Raw genomic sequence first — 22992 nt, forward strand, 5'->3', positions numbered from 1 at the left:
GAGGGCAACAGATACCAGGCAAGAAGTATAGGTAGGAATTGGATGAGCAAATAGTTAGAATAATCATTTAAATAAATAACTTTAGAGAGAAAGGGACAGGATAATGCTCCTGGAGACTAGACTCCTAAAAAGAATCAATCAAGTATAATAACAATGTAGGCAGAGGATTGGATAAAAATTTTGTCTCTGCTATTTATCTGTGTGACCTTGGGAAAATCATTTAATTTCTGCATGCTTCAGTTTCCTCTTCTGTACAATGAAAATGTGAAATTAGGTGATCTTTGAGGTATGTTCTAGAGTTAATCCTATGATTTTTATGTACTCTAGCGAAGGAAAGAAGTGACTAGACACCATCCAGATAAGGTAAATAGCAAAAAAAAAAACAAAGATGAAGAAGTCTTTTTTTTGTTTCTTTTTTTTTTTGCTCCAAATTTATTTTATTTAAAGAAGAAGAATAAGAAAAAATAAAAACAGAAAAGGAATATAAAACAAAATGAAACAAAGAAAAAAGAGAACATTATCATGTGCCCAGCAGAACATCAGGGAGGATTCAAAATATATAAAAACAAATACAAGTTCAAGAAAGTATGTGTATATGTGTGTAGGTGTGTGTGTGTGTGTGTGTGTGTGTGTGTGTGTGTGTGTAGAAGAAATTATATTCATGACTGTTCATCTTTTCTTTACTTTCTTGTAAATTGTTCTTTTGTTCTATGCTGTGCATTTTTTAAACTTTACTCTTTTCCCTCTCTTTCATTACTATCCTGCCTCCAAACAGGCTATAGTTAAGAAAGGATATATTTATATATACATATGTAGATATATATATACACACACATATATACACCTCCCATACACATAGACACACACATCTTTCTTATCCCTGGTGATTCTTTGCTTTAATTCTGCTCCTTAACTTTCCTTGTTATTACTTAACCCCCCCAATGCATGGATTGCTCCCTTGTCTTCTTCCCTCACATTTTGCTTCCTTGTCTACCTATTCCTCCTCACTTATTTCTTTATAGATTTTTGGAGCGTGTTATACTCTCTATAAGGTATATGTGTATATATATATATATATATATATATTTAACCCATTCCTAATGTGAATACATTTTCAGAACTATGAACCCTACTCTGTCTATTCTTATTCTGCATCTCATTTATATGACATAATTACTATTTTTGCCTTAACTCTGCCCCAATCTTTCTTTTGAGCTGTTGTATTATTGATGGCAATCTTAAACATATACTATAAATTTCCCATGTAAAAAAATCATAAACAAGTTATCCATGTTGAGTTCCTTGAAATTGCTCTTTGATATTGGCTCTTATAAGTTAAAATTTCTATTAAGTTTGGAGTTAGTTGATAGAAAGTACTGAAAATCTGCAAGTTCATTGAAAGTCCATTTTTATGGCAGAAACTAGGCATGGACCCACATTTAACACCACATACTAAGATAAGATCAAAATGGGTCCAAGATTTAGGCATAAAGAACAAAATCATAAATAAATTAGAGGAACATAGGGTAGTTTACCTCTCAGACTTGTGGAGGAAGAAGGAATTTGTGTCCAAAGGAGAACTAGAGACCATTATTGATCACAAAATAGAAAATTTTGATTACACCAAATTAAAAAGTTTCTGCACAAACAAAACTAATGCAAACAAGATTAGAAGGGAAGTAACAAATTGGGAAAACATTTTTACAGTTAAAGGTTCTGATAAAGGCCTCATCTCCAAAATATACAGAGAACTGACTTTAATTTATAAGAAATCAAGCCATTCCCCAATTGATAAATGGTCAAAGAATATGAACAGAAAATTTTCAGATGACGAAATTGAAACTATATCCACTCACATGAAAGAGTGTTCCAAATCACTATTGATCAGAGAAATGCAAATTAAGACAACTCTGAGATACCACTACACACCTGTCAGATTGGCTAAGATGACAGGAACAAATAACGATGAATGGGGCTGTGGGAAAACTGTGACACTGATGCATTGTTGGTGGAGTTGTGAAAGAATCCAACCATTCTGGAGAGCAATCTGGAATTATGCCCAAAAAGTTACCAAAATGTGCATACCCTTTGACCCAGCCATACTACTACTGGGCTTATATCCCAGGGAAATACTAAAGAAAGGAAAGGGACTCGTATGTGCCAAAATGTTTGCAGCAGCCCTTTTTGTAGTGGCTAGAAACTGGAAAATGAATGGATGTCCATCAATTGGAGAATGGTTGGGTAAATTATGGTATATGAATGTTATGGAATATTATTGTTCTGTAAGAAATGACCAACAGGATGAATACAGAGAGGCTTGGAGAGACTTACATGAACTGATGCTGAGTGAAACGAGCAGAACTAGGAGATCATTCTACACTTCAACAATGATACTGTATGAGAATGTATTCTGATGGAAGTGGATATCTTCAACATAGAGAAGAGCTAATCCAATTCCAATTGATCAATGATGGACAGAATCAGCTACATCCAAAAAAGGAACACTAAGAAATGAGTATAAACTGTGAGCTTTTTTTTTTTTTTCTTCCCAGATTATTTTTACCTTCCGAATACAATTCTTCCTTTGCAACAACAAACAACAAGAACAACAACAAAAAAGAAAGTCCATTTTTTTTCATTCAATATTAATTTTGCTGAATATGATATTTTTGGCCACAGGCCTAGTTCTTTTTTTTTTAATTTTTTTATTTTTTATAATATTATCCCTTGTATTCATTTTTCCAAATTATCCCCCCCTCCTTCTATTCCCTCCCCCCGACGACAGGCAATCCCATACATTTTACATGTGTTACAATATAGTCTAGATACAATACATGTGTGTGAATATCATTTTCTTGTTGCACAATAAACATTAGAATCCGAAGGTACATGCAACCTGGGCAGACAGATATTAGTGCTAACAATTTACATTCACTTCCCAGTGTTTCTTCTCTGGGTGTAGCTACCTCTGTCCATCATTGATCAACTGGAAGTGAGTTGGCTTTTCTTTATGTTGAAGATTTCCACTTCCATCAGAATACATCCTCATACAGTATTGTGGTTGAAGTGTATAGTGATCTTCTGGTTCTGCTCATTTCACTCAGCATCAGTTGATTTAAGTCTCTCCAGGCCTCTCTGTATTCCTCCTGCTGGTCATTTCTTACAGAACAATAATATTCCATAACCTTCATATACCATAATTTACCCAAACATTCTCCAACTGATGGACATCCATTCATCTTCCAGTTTCTAGCCACTACAAAAAGAGCTGCCACAAACATTTTGGCACATATATGTCTCTTTCCACTCTTTAGTATTTCTTTGGGATATAATCCCAGTAGTAGCGCTGCTGGGTCAAAGGGTATGCACAGTTTGATAATTTTTTGGGCATAATTCCAGATTGCTCTCCAGAATGGCTGGATTCTTTTGCAACTCCACCAGCAATGTATTAGTGTCCCAGTTTCCCCACATCCCCTCCAACATTTATCATTATTTGTTCCTGTCATCTTAGCCAATCTGACAGGTGTGTAGTGGTATCTCAGAGTTGTCTTAATTTGCATTTCTCTGATCAGTAGTGATTTGGAACAATCTTTCATGTGAGTGGATATAGTTTCAATTTCTTCATCTGAGAATTGTCTGTTCATATCCTTTGACCATTTATCAATTGGAGAATGGTTTGGTTTCTTATAAATTAGGGTCAGTTCTCTATATATTTTGGAAATGAGACCTTTGTCAGAACCAGGCCTAGTTCTTTTGATTGTAAGTAGAGATGATTCCAGGACCTATGGTCTGATATTGTGGCTGCTGCTAAGTCCTGCACAATTTTAATTGTAGTTCCAGCATATTTGAATTGCGTTTTTTGCAAAATATTCCCTTTGATTTGAGGATTTCAAAGTGTGGCAGTAATATTCCTATGTGTTTTCCACAAAAGATCTCATTGAGGTGATGATTGGTAGATTTTTTTTCTGTTTCTACTTTCCCCTCAAGTTCTGTCCCTCCAGGACAATTTTCTTCAATTGCATTATTGTGACAAGATCCTTTTTTGGTCACAACTTTCAGAAAGTCCAATTATTCTTATATTTTCTCTTCTTGCTCTATTCTGCAAATCTATCATTTTTTGATGTTTCACATTCTGTTCTATTTTTTCATTCTTTATAACCTGTTTTGTTAATTTTGTCTCACATAGTTTCATTGGCTTCTCCTTGCCTAATTCTAATTTTCAAAGAGTTATTTTCATCTTTAAGACTCTATGTCTCATTTTCTAGTTGGTTAATTTTTTTCACAATCTTCTTATTTTTCTTGGATAGTTTTTATGTTTAGTTTTTATTTTTTCTTCAAAGTCTCTCATTTGACTTCTAAATTCTTTTTTGAGTACTTAGATAAATTCTTATTGGGCAGGGAGGCATTTTATATTACTCTTTGGGATGGAAGATTTTTTTTTACTTGAGTGTCCTCCTCTGAAGATGAATCCCAGTGCTTCCTGTTCCCATAGTATGTTTCTATGGTTGGGTTCTTTCTTCTTTGCCAGCTTGTTTTTTTTTTTTTGTTTGTTTGTTTGTTTGTTTGGTTTGTTTTTAATAAAAAGTATTAGTGAAAGCACCTCTAATCACCAGGTAGGGAGATAGTATCTCTGGCTTCACTTCAGCTCTTCCCTCTGACCAAACCAAAGCTCCACCCTCCAGCAAGTGCCCAGAGCCACCAGCATCCCTGACCCCCGGCCTCTACACTTACTAGGTGCTGGTTCCTTCTCACCCAGAGTCACGACTCAGGGGCACAGCTGGGCCTGGTGTTCCTAATTAGCTGAGGTTCACTCAGTCTTCCCAGACTCAGACCCTGACTTGTCAAACAGTGTTGGAGGTGAAAGTTTCTATGGTTGCTGCTGAGGCTCCAGCTTGCCCAGAGCTCCCACTGGATGTTTCTGCAGAGCTAGCCAGGAGCTGTTTGCACTTTACAGGGTTAATTCTGGCCTTGGGTATTTCTTCGATCTTCTCAGGTTTTATCAAGAGGACCTCTGTTCTACCCCAAGTCTTCTTGATTTTTCACTAGTCTATGTTTGTCCTGAAGTACAAATTTGTTCTATTTGCTTGTGAAATCTGGAGAGCTTGAAATTTACCAATCTACTCTGCCATCTTCCCAGAATTCTCCTTCAGGAAAAGTCTTAAGAACAAAGAGCAAAGTATCTTTATTATCTAGAGAGAAAGGAGAAGGAATAAATGTCCATTCCTGAGGAGAAGATGCTCGAAGGCAAGAAGAGTAGATGAGGATGGGGATAAGGGAATCATTTATAAGAAAGGGTTGAGAACATCTATCTAGCCCAAAGGTTCTGCATCCAGAGTTAAGGGTAAGAAAACTGAATTCTAAAAGGATTGAAACACTAACTACTTTGCCAGATTTAATCTATTGTTTCAAGGCTGACTTAAAAAAATGCAAGAAAGGCAATAAGTTTGGGAAGAAAAAAGGACTCTGTATTATCAAGACAGAATTTTCTTAGGATAGCACAGAAGACTGGGATGAACAGAAGAGACATCTGTAACATCTTATCTTCTCTTCTTATATATCAATATACTCCCTTTTTCATTTCTCTGTATATTTCCTCATCCAATACACTGATGTCCACTTTCTGAGCACCAGCCCTGAAGGCTGTTCACAATTACTAAGGAATGACATGGTCATGGTAACCACTACAATAGGGAAAAAATAGCTCCCAATTCTATGGTCATTTTCCATTTCTTCAATAACCATGGTAACTAAGGGGAGAAAGGATGCCAACAGTTATACATTACACATACATATGTGTGCAAATGTATATATTTTCATTTATATATACATATATGTGCACATATATGTGCATACACACTTATTATATGTATGTACATATGTATCTATCTATATATATTTGTTCAATCATTATAGTCATGTCTTACTGTTCATAACCCCATTTGGGGTTTTTGGAAAAGATTCAGGAGTAGTTTGCCAACTCCTTCACCAGACTATTTTACAGATGAAGAAACTGAAATAAACAGAGTTAAGTGACTTGTTCAGAGTCACATAGCTAGTATCTAAAGCCATATTTGACCATAGGAAGCTAAGCCATCCTGACATAAGTTCAAACCTGGCATTCTATCCATTGTGCCACCAGACAGAACCTCAATTATTACATGAGCTCTGGGTGAGTGAAGGAGTTCCTTTCAAAGCTCAGGAATGGCCATAGTTAGCAACCTTAAGGGAACACTGGTGAAACAAGTCCTGGGTGTGGTGGAGATTAAAAAAGATGCCTGGAGTGGGGAAGCAGAGGGATGTGTCAGACTAGCCAGGTTCCAGATCCTGAAGCGTCAGTAAGATAACTTTTATCTTTCTACTCATGGTTTAGGGAAATCTGTTGGGAGATTGGTTCAAAAGACAAAACAACTGTGAACTCATTGATCTGGAAGAAAAATCAGCAATGACTCCCAATGAAATCATTTGAAAATTATAAGATAAATTAAAAATATATAAAGCTTTAATATTTCAAAATTCTTTATATATCATACACTAAGAGATGAATGAGTAAATGAATAAAATGAACTAATGAAAATTGTATTTCATGCTAAACTTATGTCGTATGTGCACACCTCATAAACACAAAGGTCCTAAAGTATGTTTTATTTACTTTAAACCCTGTTCTCAATAAATAGATATGTGTCCTAATTACTATACATTCCAAATTACTGGGTTCAAGTTAATTAAATTTTACTGTGCAGTAAAAAATGAAGGGAGACGCAATGTAACTGAGCTAATAAAAAGCTCACGGTAGAGTAATAACAAAACCTTTTTTGTTCAGTCTTAGAAACTATTCACAACAGTGTGATATTTAATTGATATAGTGTGTTGCACTAGTAAGTAACTTAATTGCACCCAAAGCTGTTTTGTTTGCTAATTGCAATTGAATGAATCTCTAATAGGTAATAGAGGATGTACAGAATATACATATGATACAGTCATTGACTTCTAGGAGCTTATATCATATATTATATTGTATATTTTTATATACTTGGGCATCTAAGTGGTACAGTAGATAGAGTGCCAGGCCTAGAGTCAGGAGGACTCATTTTCCTGAGTTTACATCTGACTTCAAGCATTTACTGGCTGTGTTACCCTAGGAAAGTCACTTACCCAGGTTTGCCTCAGTTTCCTCATCTGTAAAATGAGCTGAAGAAGGAAATGGCAAACAACTCCATTATCTTTGCCAAGAAAACTCCGAATGGAGTGACAGAGAATTGGACATGATTGAAACAATTCAACAAGACAAAAACAATACATACTCTCCATTCTTATTAGTATGACTATGCAATTCAGTACATCAGTGAATCTCTTTGGTGTATTTTTTCCACTGGTGCAAATCACAAGCAAACTCTCCTCTCATCTTATGCATTTCTTTTCTAGGTGCTTCCTTTATGTCCTTCATATGGATATATACAAATAAATTACCCAATGTGCTAGCATCCTTCCTATGTGACTTTTAATATTTTGTAGATGCCAGTGCAACACTATACAAACACACACACACACACACACACACACACACACACACACACATACACACAACAACAGAGGAGCATTATTTTAAGATCACAGTAACTATTGTAAGGTCACGTCACATCATCCAATTTACATTGAGTTATGGTCCATTAAAACATAAGGTAGTAATTATGTAGTCCATTAAATGAAAAAATATTTATAAAGTGCTTCACGAACCTTAACGCATTATATCCATGCTATCGTCATCATCATCATTTTCACTAACCACCCAGTTCCTTTTTACATAAACTCTTTCCTGTCCTCACTTCAATTATTCTATACTTATCCAGTTGATTTTTTGAACCCATGTGTAGAATTTTATTTCTGTTCCTGTTAATTTTATTTTATCATATTTAATCCTTTAATCTAAACTTAGAAGTACTTTTGGGATCCTGACTCTGCTCTCTAAGAAATTAGTCATTCTTCCCAGCTTTCTGTCGTCTGTCAATTTTGATAAGTATGTCATCAGTCCTTTTATCCAAGTCATAAGAATCTAACACTTACTGCTAGAAACCACCCTGAGGGCTCAACAAGCAATTCAACAGAATTTTCTTACTGAGTCCAAAGCACTATACTAGGCACTGGCGATAGAATGATTAAAAATAAATAATCCTCCAGCAGGTGTCTATTGATCAAATTGGAACTATTTATTATTAGTTTGTGGGTCAAGCTTCTTTTTCTTTTAATATTTTTTATTTTTCCCAGTTACATGTAAACCTATTTTTACTTTGTTTTTAAAGCTTTGAGTTCCAGATTCTCTCCCTTCCTCCCCACATCACCCCTCTCCATTGAGAAGGTCCATGTGAGTTGTGTAAAATATTTCTGTAAAAGTCATGTTACAAAAGAAAACATTAGGCTCCCCCCAAAAAATCCCTCAAGAAAAAAAAAGAAACAAATTAAAAGTATCCTTTAGTCTGTATTCAGACACAATCAATTCTGTCTCTGGGTATGGATAGCATTTTTCATCATAAGTCCTTCAGTCTTGGATTGTATTGCTAAGAATAACAAAGTCATTCACAGCTGATCATCAAATGGAGCATTTTTTAAAATCAATTTAATCAATAAACCAGGTCATCTTTGTCCAAATCATTCGTAAGGAAACTATGAAGAATGTTCATGAGTTGCCTTACTAAAATCCACATACAATTATATTTACAGTGTTCTATTGATATATTATTAGTCTGGTATCTTTGTCAAAAAAAAAAAAGAAAGAAATTGAGTTAGTCTGACGTGATTTACTTGTTATGAAGCCATGCTGACTTTTTACTGATTCTTATTTCTCTTTCCAAATGTTCATAAACCATTTCTTTAGTAATATGTAAGGGGGATTAGCCAATGAGGGTTTGGTCCTGGGAGCATGTGCTTTTGGTTAGCCTGCTTCTGGAAGCACCTGATGACTCAAAATGGAGGGGCCCAGCTCTCCATTTCAAAACATGTACCAGCATTCTATAATTTTTATTCTTTTCTGTCTAACTTTTGATTAATTGTTGAACTGGAAGCTGGTGTGCATTCCAAAGGTACTAACTAGTCAAAATAGTTTCTCTCTCTTTTCTGTTTAGCTTTTTTGAAGAGCCAAGGGCTGCTGTAAACTTCCCGAGATTAGAGGAATTGGGGAAATGGGTAGGAAAGATACAGAGACAAAGAGAGAAACTGAGACAAAGACAGACAAACAGACAAATACAGACAGAGCCAGAGACAGGCCTCTTCTCCCCTTCTGGGTCAACATGAATCCATCAGCTTCTGCGTCTGATGTTTTTAATGTTTCCTTCCTTAAATAAAGGAATACTGGAGAAAGAATGGACTAGGCTACTATTATGTGAACTTCAGAAGGTTAGGAGAATGAGGCAACAGTGTTGGGAGGCCGTGCCAGAATTTGTGAGTCCTGAGTCTGGTAAATGACTCAAATGCTTCCGTGTAGCAGAAGATCAAAAAATGACCTTGGTGGTTTGAGAGGGGGGGCGGGGGGAAGCAAATGCTTTAGAGTCACTATTTTAAGTTTGAGCCCGTTCTTCTCAGGGACTGAATGATATAAGGAAGAATGTGCTCCTATGTACTAAAAAAAAATACTGTACTGCTGATCTTCCTTGCTTTTTTCAATAAATAAAAAGTTAATTGGTATTAATTGGTTTAATAATATTGGGAGGCTAATCAGTGGTGACCTATATTGATCACACTAGAATATTACACACTAGGATAAGGACTTGTGCTGACAGCATCAGTAAGACAACTGCAATAGCTCAGAAATACTTCTTGGAACTCTGAAAAGGAAATAGAATTTTGACCTCCAAATCCTACTTACCAATGAGATTAGGTGTTAAAATAAGGGCCCCTGGGATCTATAGCTAGCTGCCCACAGTAGCCTAAATTTGCCATTGAGGGTACAGATTATAATAAGAAACGCTGAGTGTATATATAGTCAGCCTTGTCTTGGAAGACACAATTCATCAGTGAAAGTGGAAATCAGATTAAGAGTCCCCAGAGGTTGCAGCTAGCCATCCTTTGGAGATCCAAGTTGTCTAAGCAAGAGTTAGGATGAGGACCCATTGAAATTATAAAGCCTATGAATATATCCTAAAAGTGTGTGTGTGTGTGTGTGTGTGTATGGGGAACCTAGGTAACACAGTAGATAGAGTCCCAAATTTGGAGTTAGGAGGATCTGAGTTCAAATTCAGCCTCAAATAATAACCTGTGATGGTGGATAAGTTATTTAATTCTGGTTACTTCAGTTTCCTCACCTCTAAAATGAGGTGGGGAAGAAAATGACAAACCAGTCTAGTATCTTTGCCAAAAAAAAAATCCAAAATGTATCACAACAATCAGGCATAACTAAAAATAATTGAACACGATCAGATGTATATAAAATTATCCCTCCCACATCATGACTTTCCACATCACTATTTCAATATATTGCAGGTCAGCATAAGAAATTGAATGGGAATTTTAAGGGGAGTTTTGGATGATGTGATGGACAGCAGACAATCTAGAAAAATTTTAGAAATTCAGAAATGCATAAGATATATGTATAGTATTGTATAATATCAACATATTTTATCTTTTAATACCATAATAATTCAGACTTCTTCTCTGCTACAAAATGAGGTCCAAAAAGTTTTATATGGATTTTCCAGACCATGGGGGCACTATGTCCCTAAATTCTACAATGTGGAAGGGATAAATAAATAAATTAACAAACAAACAAATACATAAATAACTGGATGGATAGACGGTTGAATAAATAAATATACGTGTATGCATACACATATATTTATAGATGTATATATTAACATATATAAATGTGTGTTATATACACAATTACATAATACAAAGACATATACATTAATGTTGATACTCATTAATGCCTAAGCATATCCTCCTATTTGAATAAACAAAAATTACAAAAGCAAAAATGTGACCAACCACAACTATTCCTTTATGATATTGATTAATTACTTGATTAATAATTTGGGAGCCCTTAGGGACATTTGATATGGTAGGGATATGTGATTTGCATGTTACTTTGGTTTTCTATGTAATATCTAAAAAAACCCTAATTAATATAAATAAAGGGATTTATTCAAGGGTTTCTAGTCCATCCCCATTGATCTATTTATTAATTTTATATTAATTATATTTATTTATATTCATTGTTATTTATATTATCTAGGTATATTTATTAATTTTATATTAATCATATTTATTTATATTCATTATTGTTTATATATGTATATTTATTAATTTCATTAATTATATTTATTAATTAGAGGAATGTTCTTCCGTTTTATCAGAATAATTTTTGTATTTGTATCACCAGGATTTTGTTTTTGAGAGAATGATAGGCTTAGAGCCAGTAGGCTATTGTTGAGGAAAATGATTTCTAGAGAAGGAAAGTGACTCCTCTGAGATAACACAGTGAGCAAGCTTTAAAGCAGGATTTGAACCCAGCTCAGCTAACTATATGGCTTCTCCCTTTCCAGTGCCTCACAGCTGTCCCCTCTTCTCTAATTGATTTCTCCTATAGAATTTTAAGCTGTGCTTAAACTTCACTCTCGATGCTTTTTCTTCACTCTGTGAAATCTGCTCTTTCCATGTCCTATTTCTTGATTGTGAAATCCAAGACTTCGGCCATCAGTTCCTTCTTATGGACTATGATTGAGTTCATCAAAGCTATTTTACTGCTTCCTCTGACTTTGAAGAAGAAATGAAAGCAAGTCAAGAATTGTTCAGCTTTTCTGCTTTTAGCACATAGAGAAGATGCCCTTGTGTTCCAATGGGTGGAGTGCCTTAGTGCATCATGGCTCCAGACTAGGCCTATGATTTTTTTTTTTTTAATTTGTTATGTTTCTTCTAGGATTGGCAGGTAAGAGGGAGAGTTGACAAAGCACTGTATTTGAAGTTAGGATGACAAATTAAAATCCTGCCTCAGTCACTCATTGTGATCATGGGCTAGTCATTTAACTTCAAATGGAAAAATAACATCTACTTCAGAGGGATGCTATGGGATCAAATGAAATTTTATGTGTGTGTGTGTGTGTGTGTGTGTGTATAATACTTTGCAGACACTAAATGTTATAAAATGCTAATTGTTAATTATTATTTTTATTACTAGTGTGGCATCTTACCACCATAATATCTCTTTTATTTCTCCTTTCCTAAATATTCTTTGCTGTTCCACGTGCACAACACACTATCTTTCAGCCCTAGGCATTTTCTCTGTCTGTCCTCCATGCCTAGAACACTTTCCGTCCTTTACTCTGACTACTGATCTCCCTGGCTTCCTTTAAATCCCAACTAAAATCCCACCTTCTGCAGGGAACCTTCCCTAACCCCTCTTAATTCCAACATCTGCCTTCTGTTATCTCCAATTTATCCTCTATATAGCTTGCTGTTTGTTTGCATGCTGTCTCCTCCATTAGATTGTAAGCTCCCTAAGGACTTTGTCTCTTTTTATATCCCCTAGTGTTTAGAACAGTGTCTGGACATAGTAGGTGGTTAGTAAATGTTTGGCAGCTTGAAGAGAAAGTGGATAGAATTCCAGGCCAAGAATCAGGAAGCACATCTTCCTGACTTCAAATCTGTCCTCAGACTAACTTTATGATCCTGGTCAAGTCACTTAATCTTGTTGGCTTCAGTTTCCTCATCTGCAAAATGAACTGAAGAAGGAAATGACAGAAGGTTTAAGTATCTTTGCCAAGAAAATTCCAAATGGGGTCATGAAGAGTTGGATATTTCTAAAAAAAATTGAACAGCAACAGCAACAATAATTTTATTAACTGATGCCTCTGTACCTTAACTCATGGATTTCTTCATATGATTAGGCATTCTTTTCTCACAATGCTATTCTATTGCTTCTTTTTAAAATTCTCTTCTTTCCATAGTCTTACTCCATTTAGGAAACACATCCCACTAAACCTTAGTGATATCTGTGAAGTGAAAAATACATCCTTGCATTAAGTTTTGTTAATTCATCTTGTTTACTACCCAAACTACACAGAGTACAGAAACATTCAAGGTCATGAATTTCATTACTGTCCCTCATCTTGGATATTGTTTCCTGTGAGTTACTGGTTCTGACCACTGATTATTTTCTTCTTCTGTCAGACTTGTGACTCACTGTGGCATCTGATTTGGTGAAGCTATGTGGGCAGTTTTTCTCTCCTTCCTCCATTTTCAGCTTAAAACTGTCTTGTTCAGGCTCACAAGTCCCCAGGGAAATCTATTTTTATCAGCCTTCATTAGTTGCATAGTGTACCTGACCAAGAACCCATCATTCAATTCTATTCTTGGGCATCACATTAACTAGCTTTTCATTTTGTAGCTCCACCTGTAGAAGAAATGTTCTCCTATATTTGATTAAAAGCAACAAGGAAAATACTTGCGTCAGTAAGGTCAATAAGATAGCAGCTAGGTTGTACAGTAGATACATGGTAAACTAGCGATCAATCAACTACTGTTTATCAAGTGCAACCTACTATGTGCCAAACACTGTACAAAGTAGACTATATCCGGAGTTCAGAAGACTAACTTTAAATCCTGCCGCAAATGTTGACTAGCTTTGTCAGTCTAAATTACTTGGTCTCCTAAGATTCAGTTTCTTCATCAATGAAGTGAATAGGATAATAATTACCCTAATATTTAATGTTATATTAAGATAGTAATTCTAATAACACTATATTAGGATAATGATCCTAATAATATTATGTTGGGATAATAATCCTAACAATTAATATTGTATTGGAAAGATAATTCCAATAATTAATATTATATTATGCTAATTATATTATCATATATATACATATACAATTATATGAGTATAAAAATCCTAATAATCAATATCATAGTAAGATAATAATAGCATCTATTTTATAGAGTTGATGTGAAGATTAAGTGAGATTTTGTACATATATATGTGTGTATATATATATATATTTAGTAAATATTATATTGAGAGTATATATATGTGTGTGTATGTATATGTTTAGTTACATAGATGGATAGATAGATAGATGGATAGACAGACAGACATATATTTGTAAGTCTTAAAGTAGTAGGTATCATAATCGTCATCATATTTAATTCCGGATTGTTGTTGTTTAGTTGTTTCAGGCATGTCCCACTCCCTGTGACCCTATTTGGGGTTTTCTTGCCAAAGATACCAGAGAGGTTTGCCACTTTCTTCTCCAGCTCATTTCATAAATGAGAAACTTATCTCAGAATCACATAGCTAGTAAGTATTTGAGGCTGGATATGAATGCTGGTTTTCCTGACTCCAGGGTCAGCACACTGTCCATACAGCACCTACTTGCCCCAGAGTCAAACTAGTAGTCACAGAAGTGGCTTTTGAACCCCAAACCTCTCTCTTTACTGCACCATTTTGAAGGTATCCAAACAGTATAATTGTGTTATGATTATTGACTGTCTTGTGAAAGATCTAGAAAACCATTGTGATCTATTAATTCTTATGAGCAGAAATATGTTGATAAATGTTTAACAACACTCTCTTCTTAAGTCTAAACAATCAATAAAATAATACTTCAAGCTCTGATTTGTAGCATTTGCCAATTTCTGAGGTGTATATGCTCAGACTGAAGTAACTGGCTCTCACAGGCTGGCAAGAGCTGCCTCCAGCCCATTCCTGCTTTAAGTAAAAATGACCCTTAATTTCTTGCTTCTCACTTTTTTTTAAGCTTCTTGTTTAGATCTCCTTACTTTTTATCTCTTACTTTTTAAAAAATTATTAATTTTTTTGGTATTCTCTTTTCTTTAAACAAGACTAAAAGAAAGTATCTTAGAGGTCTAGAACAGAGGTGTTAAACTTAGAGAGAAAGCAGAGCCAACATACTTCACATAAGGAAGCCTGCAGATTGCACCATTGACTTAGAAAACCATTCGTTAACATCTAGATTCCACTATACTTTTGTTCATTTTATTAACTTCTTCCCAATTCCATTTTAATCTGGTTTTGCTAGAATAACACTGGCCATATATTTGCCCCCTTTCCTATATCCACCAACCCCTTCCTTTTGTACATGAGAATGATGAGTCTCAGCAAGTCCAAGATCAAACTGGTGGTATATGACTGAGTTTAGACTTACCTGAGTGCCCTATTTCCATTTCTAACTTTCTTTCTACCTTTAGGATGTGAGAAATGGATGGGTATTTCATTTCCACAGTTATGAAAATTAAATTGGAGAAATGAAACTTTTTAGAAAACCGAAACCCACAGAGACATCAAGGATTAATCAAGGATAGAGGTAATCTTCCCCCAAAAGAAATAAAGTCCTTGGGAGCAGAGACTGACTTTTGTAATCAGGGTTGGTAGCCTGAGATATGAAAGGAATCTGTTGTTCTTTGCCCTTAGCCCTCCTCGGTTACCTTCCCCCTTCTAGGATGTAAGATCTTTGGGGCAGGGACTGGCTATATAATAAGAGGTGGAGATTCTGTGACATCCAATTCATGGGGAATTAGGGGAGGAACTTGCACTTCAGGATAGGAAATAAAATGCTGCCTTTGGAGTTTCAAAGGTGTGTCTCCTAGCCTAGGCACCCATTCTTGCAAGAATATAAAATAAATCTTTACTGCATTCCTCAGTGAGTCAGTGGAGTTCTTGGTAAAATATTTTGTTTATTACAACCACAGGTCTTGCTGTGGAATGAATGCAGGAAAACAATTTTAAATTGCTTGAATCACCCAAGGTCAACTGAGTCAGCTTGGTTTTTATCATTTTCATGGTCAGACAGTGGTTTCTGAGCTGAAAACAGCATACAGGCAAAATGGATTCAGTCCTGAGAAAGCCATTATCATGTAGTGTCAGTGAGTAAAATTAACATGTATTTTTAATAAGTCTGTAATTACTTATTCCACAAAAGACCATATGGTGTATGCACTTCTCTTGGACTCAACCACTCAAATTGTCATTTTTCTTAAAAATAAAATACACCCCCTTTCCTAAAAGAAAACAAAGGAACTCAACTCCCAAATATTTCATTAAAGCAGAGCAAAATTCGGACAGCCTGCCCCAGCCATGAATCTCCCACTCAGCTCTCCCAAGCACTAGCTTGCCAAATTTGGGTCTTAATTCTTTCTTTTGCTTATTTGTTGGCATAACAGTCTGAAGTGAGGTCACCATGTCAGATTTTCATCCTTAAGTGTTGATTTCTTTGTTTTCTGTAAGTTTCTGTTAAACCTGGCATTACCATTTAAATATAGTAATTGGGTATTTTTGTGTCAAAATTTCTTTTTAATTGAGAAACAAAGAACCCATTGCTTCTTTCTAGGAGAAAATGCCTGTATTATTTTCCCCTGGACTCAAGTAGTTGAAGGAGACCTTTTTTGGTGAAATTATAGGAAAGAGATTGTGGAGATATTGTGGGTTTGGTTCCAGACCACCCCAATAAAATTAATTTTGCAATAAAACAAGTCAGATGAATTTTTTGGTTTCCCAGTGCATATAAAAGTTATGTTTACACTATACCATAGTCTATTAAGTGTGCAAAAGTATTATGTCTAAAAAATATATACTTTAATTTAAGAAATACTTTACTTTGCTAAATATTTGCTAACAAGCTACTGCTGCAAAAAAAAAATGCCAACATTGCATAAGTCTTTAATGAGTCGTAACCCTTTTGCTGGTGAAGGGCCTTGCCTTGATGTTGATGGCTACTGACTGATCAGGGTGGTGATTGTTGAAGGGGGGAGTGACTGTAGCAATTTCTTAAAATAAGACAACAATGAAATTTGCCACATAGATTGATTCTGCCTTTCATGAAAGATTTCTCTGTATCATGAGATGCTGTTTGATAGCACTTTACCCATAGTAAAACTTCTTTTAGAATTGGAGTCAGTTGTTTCACATCCTGCTGCTGTTTTATCAACTAAGTTTATGTAATATTCTTCAATATTTTTGCATCTCAGGTAATAGAAAACCTAAAGAAAGGGAGAAAGACTTTACTGCTAATAGACTTATTCCATACAAGGATACCACAAATCTTCAATTTGTAAAAACAAAAATAAAATAAATGCAATATCTGCAAAGTATTACAAAGCAAAGTACAATAATATGAGATACCTGTACAAACTTTGGAGCTCACATGACTTTTATGGATTTATCTGGAGTCACCTTCCCCAAAAAGGCTTTTGATCCTGGCCTCCATTTTTGCCTTCTGTATTATAGGGTCCCACAAACAATACATCTTCTCCCTTCATGTTGTTAGGGTACTACACAACTCTCAGAACTCTTCTCCTGTAACACTTTTTTTTCCCTTTGAAGAATACATAAATGTCAGCTTTAGGAAGGTAGCGTTGATTTAAGATGGTCAAATATTTTTAAATGCCTAATTGAATTGAATGTTGGCAATGGTGTCAAACTGATCTCCAAGGAAACTGGAATCTTTCTTAATTAAAACAACCGACAATTATGTAGAGACAGTCACAAGGACCTTTCCATATATTATTGAGTAAAATGTCATTTTCATGAGGGCCAGGACTATGTTTTAATTTGTTTATATTTTCCCAGTGCCTTCTATATTGCCTGATGGTTAATAAATGCTTGTTGAATTATGTCATCTTTTATTTCAAAATCTTAGAGTCATCTTTCAACTCTGTATTCTCTATTATCTCATATATTCAATTTGTTGCCAAATTCTGCATTTCACTCCCTACAGAATTTCTCCTAGCTCCATCTTTCCAGTAACAAAGTAGCCATTCTGGTTCAGGACCTTGTCATCTCTTACTTGTCCAATTACAAAAGCCTTCTAATAGTTTTTTTCTGATAAAATTGTCTCAACTGTTCATGTGAAGCAAATAATGAAAGTCTCGTTATCCTTATTGACAGAAGAGTTACATGATTCGCCAAATATCATTAAGCTAAAAAAGGGAAATTTCAGGACTAAAACCCAAGATCTCAGATTCCAAAAATATTAATTCTTTCCATCATACCTATCCTGGTCTTGCTTTAATAAGAAAGAGACCACTGCTAAGAACAGAAACATTCTGCTTTCTATAAGACATAGCTCTGAAATTAGATGGATGGTTCTTAACTTGGGTTCACTAATCTCCAAGATGTCTTTGGATAGATTTCAAAGTCTATGATCTTGGATGGCAAAAAATAAAACACCTTCACTTCAACATCATTGGTTTCCTTTTTAATTTATATTTCATTTATGATTTTAAAATATCATTTTGAGACAGGGTTCCATAAGCTTCATAAGATTCCCAATGTGGTTCCATGACCCAGGAAAAGCCTAGAAGGACTGTCTTTGATTTGAAGAGTTCTATAATGTTGGAAGTAGAGGCAGAGTAGTACTCAGTCACAAACTTCGTTACTAATTACATGAGATCTCAGGAAAATTACTTCTTCGTCTCTCTGAAGGTCGGAAGAGAGTCAAAGGCTCTGATAATTCTGAATATGCTTCTTATAACCCCTCCCTTCTTTCCTCTGACAGTATCTTGAGGTGAAGTGATATAGCTTGGACTTTTGCCTGCTGGTTGGTCTCCCTGTCTGAAATCTCTTTACTCCAGTCCACTCTCCACTCATCTCTCAAAGTGATCTCCCTTAAATGCAGGTCTGAGCATGTGATCCCCAACCCCCAGCCCCCATTCAATCAGTTTAAGTGGTTTCCATTCTGGATTAAATATGAAATCCTCTGTTCTATGTTCAAATCTCTAATATACCTTTCCAATCTTGGTATATTTTATAACCCTCTCTTCTCCAGGTCTCCCTCCACCTCTTACCCCTATATTCTGCAATCACTGGCCTCCTTACTGTTCCTTATACCAAATACTGCATCTCCTGACTCTGGACATTTTCACTGGTTTCACTCATCTCCATGTCCTAGTGTCCTAGGTTCTCTTCAGGTCTCAGCTAAAGTCTCACCCTCTGCTAAAATCCCTCCTGATCCCCTTAACGCTAATGCCTTCTCTTTGTGGATTATTTTCTATTTATCCTGTATATATCTTCTTCCTACATAATTGCATACATGTTGTCTTCTCCATTAAATAGTGAACTGCTTAAAGGCAGAAACTTTTGACTTTTTTGTATCCCCAGTGCTTATCATAGTGACTGGCACAGAGAGGGTGTTTACATTTATTGACTAATTCATTATGTTTCTTGCTTTAGTTCAGAGGTGTCAAAAAGGCCATCAGAGGGCCTCTCTGGAATGTAACCTGAGCCAGATTAAAATTAAATTGAAAAATATTTAACAAAAGAAATAAAAAATTTAAATGTTAATATGTGATATTCAAAGTCATTACCCTTATGACAATGATTGACACCACTGATTTAGTAATAGTCCACTTCTGGAAATAGAGGGCCAGAAGAAAGCCCAGATCCCACTTGACTTTTTCATTAAGAATCTTGAATGAGGTATAGTGGGTAGAGCACCAGCCCTGAAATCAGGAGGATGTGAGTTCAAATTTGGCCTCAGACACTTAACACGTCCTAGCTGTGTGACCCTGGGCAAGTCACTTAACCCCAATTGACTTGGGAAAAGAAAAGAATTTTGAGTGAACAGGAGCAGTGTTTTTGACATGTTTGCTAGTTTCACTGATTTGCTAGCAGCTAAACTTTTAGTTCCATATGAATTCTATTGCTTTTGTTAAGAAATGTCATTTAACTGTGCCTCGGTTTCCCCCATTTGTGAATTGAAAATTAAAACATTTGCCTTCTATCTTGAAAAGGATGTGCCCTCTAGCCTGTAAGACATGCCTATAAATGTTAAGGGCTTGATCCTAGGGGAAGGTCACTATCTAAACAGAGGGTCATTATTCTCCATTAGCCACTCAGGAAAAAACATTTATTCACTCCTGACTTTATGACTCCTAAACATTTATTCATATTTATTCACTTCTGAGAGGGACTCTGAAGCAAGCCACTGATCCCATAACCAATACCTTGAGACATGTTTTAGATGCCTGAGTATTAACCTTTCTCTACAAAGCACCTCTAAATGTAGCACAATGGAATTATATAAATAGATCCCTCAGGAACAGGAATAAATATCTCAAGTCTTTTTGTACTCACAGACTTAATACAGGCAACAATAAGCACCTGTAAAATGTGATCAAGGGACATGACTTTCTTAAATGGGTAACTTTGAAAAAAGAAATCAGTAGGATTTTGTTCGGCCATTTCAGTTGTGTTCAATCCTTTGTGACCCCACTTGGGGTTTTCTTGGCAAAGATATGGAGTGCTTTGCCATTTCTTTCTCCAATGGCTTTTACAGATGAGGCAAACAGGGCTAAGTGCCTTGCCCAGGGACTTATTTTTCTAATAAGTGTTTGAGAAGAGATTTGAATTCAGGAAGATAAGTCTTCCTGACTTCAGGTCCATGTTGCTGGGTGCCAGACTAGTAGAAGTAAGAGGTGGCTAGGTTCAGTGGATAGAACTCTGGACCCAGACTCTGAAGGATCATAGGTCATAATCTGGCTTACCCTCTTCTCTGTGTGTTTATTCATTAAAATGAGGATAATATCCTTCTCCCAGGGTTGTTGATATTTATATGGTGCTTTTCAAATGCTAGCTGTTGTTATTATAAGGCAAAACTTCTTAAGCTGTGTGACCCCCAATAGGGTCATAACTAGATGTTATGAAACTGAATGTGGGGATCACAAAATTATGATGGATGTTTGATTTATGTTTTGGTCGCATAAAATTTTATTGGATGAAAAGGGGTCACAAATGGAAAGAAGTTTAAGTTCTATTATGAAGAATGGTGGATTTGGAGTCAGATGCCCTGATTTGGAGGTTTAATTTTGCTACTGGCCAGCTGTTTCTCCTAACTAGTCCTTTCCCCTCTCAGCTTCATTTTCCTGAAAGGGTCAGACTAAATGATCTCTCAAGTTTCCTTCTATATCTAAAGAAGATTAAACCTACTTGTGGGATGATCAAATTAGAATTTGAAATAATCTAGAAGATATTTAATCCAACTCCACTGAGGAGTTTTGACAGAAGTCATCCAGCGAGGAAGAAACAGGTTCAGGATTTGAACTGAGGTCTTCTGTTTCCAAATCCAATATTTGTTCCCCTAGGAACCAAACCTCTCATATCATTGATATAAGAAATTTTCCCCAGAAAACCAAAGCAGGTCAGCACCTCCTCTGCAACCTATAATCTAAGAAAATTGTCTGAGGCATTCATGCCCCCAACAGCCTACACATTTTAGTGTGCCCTAACCAAATTAAAATGTAATTGAAAAATATTCAGCAAAACAAATAAAAATACAATAAAATATAGGCAATATTAATACCTGATTTCTCAAGTTAATAAGGGTCCCAAAGGAATGCTTAATACAGTTTAGAGGTCTCCTTTTTATTTGAGTTTGATTCTATCGGTCTAGACTTTAAGACCTTGTGAAGCATTAAGTGTTAACTGTTAAATTAAGTGACTTTAAGACACAGTGAAAAATGTTAACTGTTAAATTAAGTGACTTGCCAGGGTCATGCAACTAGTATGTGTCAAAGATCTACCTGGCTCCTAGGATTGGCTCTCTAACCACTAAGCAAAACTGTCTCGAAAATTTATATCAAATGGTAATGTATGAAATGACAGTAAGGAATTTTGGCTGTTTTTCCTGATGAAGTTTACTGCTAGAATTAACCGAACAATAACCAAGTCGTGGAAAATGGAAGAAGCTGTGACGATTTCCTCGATAAGCAGAGCCACCAGGCAGTCATTGACAATAAAATTGTGAATTCAGCAATTCCATGCTGTGTTTTAATTTTCTGGCACTGGCATGCCCATTATTTAAACATGCATTTGGGCTGGTGCCAGCCTGCCCCCCTCACCAAAGCAAAGGATGGGCTATAAGAAGCTTCCTAAAGTGCTCACCAGCTGAGCTAAGACTGTTACTAACCTTTCTACCCTTAACGAAAGGGGGTGGGATGGAAAAAAAAAGGAAGATAGAATGTAGGAAAAGACACTGAGGAGGGAACAGGTAGAAATGAAATTATTAGAACAAGATAAGAGAGCTGTTATAAACCATGATAGACAAAGTCAGGAGGGAGATAGTCAATGCAGAAATAACGCATGGAAAGAGTAGGAAAGATGGGATAATCAGGAGGGGATCTCTGGGGCTTGAAGTATAGGAGGAAAGAAAGTTGAATGATTGTATCAAGAGCAGAAATAAAAGGAAAATAGACAGAAAAAAGGTCTAGTAGCCAAGGATGAATTTGTAACTGATTGTCTCTCCATCAATTCGGGGTGATATCTGAATATAAAATAAGTTTGTTATACAGTATGGAATATCAACCAAGTGCTTTTTTAAAATTTAATTTAACTTTTTATATACAGTAGCATGAGACTATGCCAGACAAGAAAGTATAGGAACAGATGAGAGGACACCACTGTTTGCCTCCTGTTTGTTTTGACTCATTTGAGAATCCATTTAAAATGTATCTTTCCCTTTTTGCCAATTGCCTTTATGTGGCTCTCAAATTACCTTATTTAGGAACACATACAAAAACAATATTCCATGCATCTGCTTCAGTTTTTCCCCACCACTTTTGTGAATTTTCTCTTTCTGGCTCCTTAAGAAAATGGAACGAAGTCTTGCAGATTTCTCTTGTCTCACTGCCAAACTTTCTTTCCCTTGCTTGATGTATGTATAACTCAGAGAACAAGTGGCCAGGAATAGTAAAACTCTAGCAATTGGTACAGTTAATGCTTGAGATATTGTGACTTACACATGAAGTGATGGAGAGCAGCATAATTCATGCATGGCCTGGCTATTAGGGAACTACTAATGAAACCAATGAATCCCGGTTAAGGGAGCTGAAGTTAAATCCTTCCTAAATCCTAAATGCCAAGTGACTTGGCAGTCTCTAGAGTAGGAATATATATCATGGACCCCCTTGGCAGCCTAGTGAAACCTAAAGGCCCCTCCTTAGGATAGTATTTTCCATGTACAGAAAACACATACGACTACAAAGGAAACCAATGAA

General features: G+C 35.8%; 1 long non-coding RNA gene across 1 annotated transcript in view; it reads left to right on the plus strand.

Moving 5' to 3' along the window:
* Positions 1 to 6208: 6208 nt before the first annotated feature.
* LOC141553340 (uncharacterized) overlaps positions 6209 to 22992 on the plus strand; it is a 53749-nt gene continuing 36965 nt past the window's right edge. The window contains exon 1 of the long non-coding RNA XR_012485412.1: positions 6209 to 6335. This is a non-coding gene — a long non-coding RNA (uncharacterized LOC141553340). The remainder of the gene's footprint in view (positions 6336 to 22992) is intronic.

This window comes from Sminthopsis crassicaudata, chromosome 1, assembly GCF_048593235.1.
Source record: "Sminthopsis crassicaudata isolate SCR6 chromosome 1, ASM4859323v1, whole genome shotgun sequence".
NCBI classification, from domain to species: Eukaryota; Metazoa; Chordata; class Mammalia; order Dasyuromorphia; family Dasyuridae; genus Sminthopsis; species Sminthopsis crassicaudata.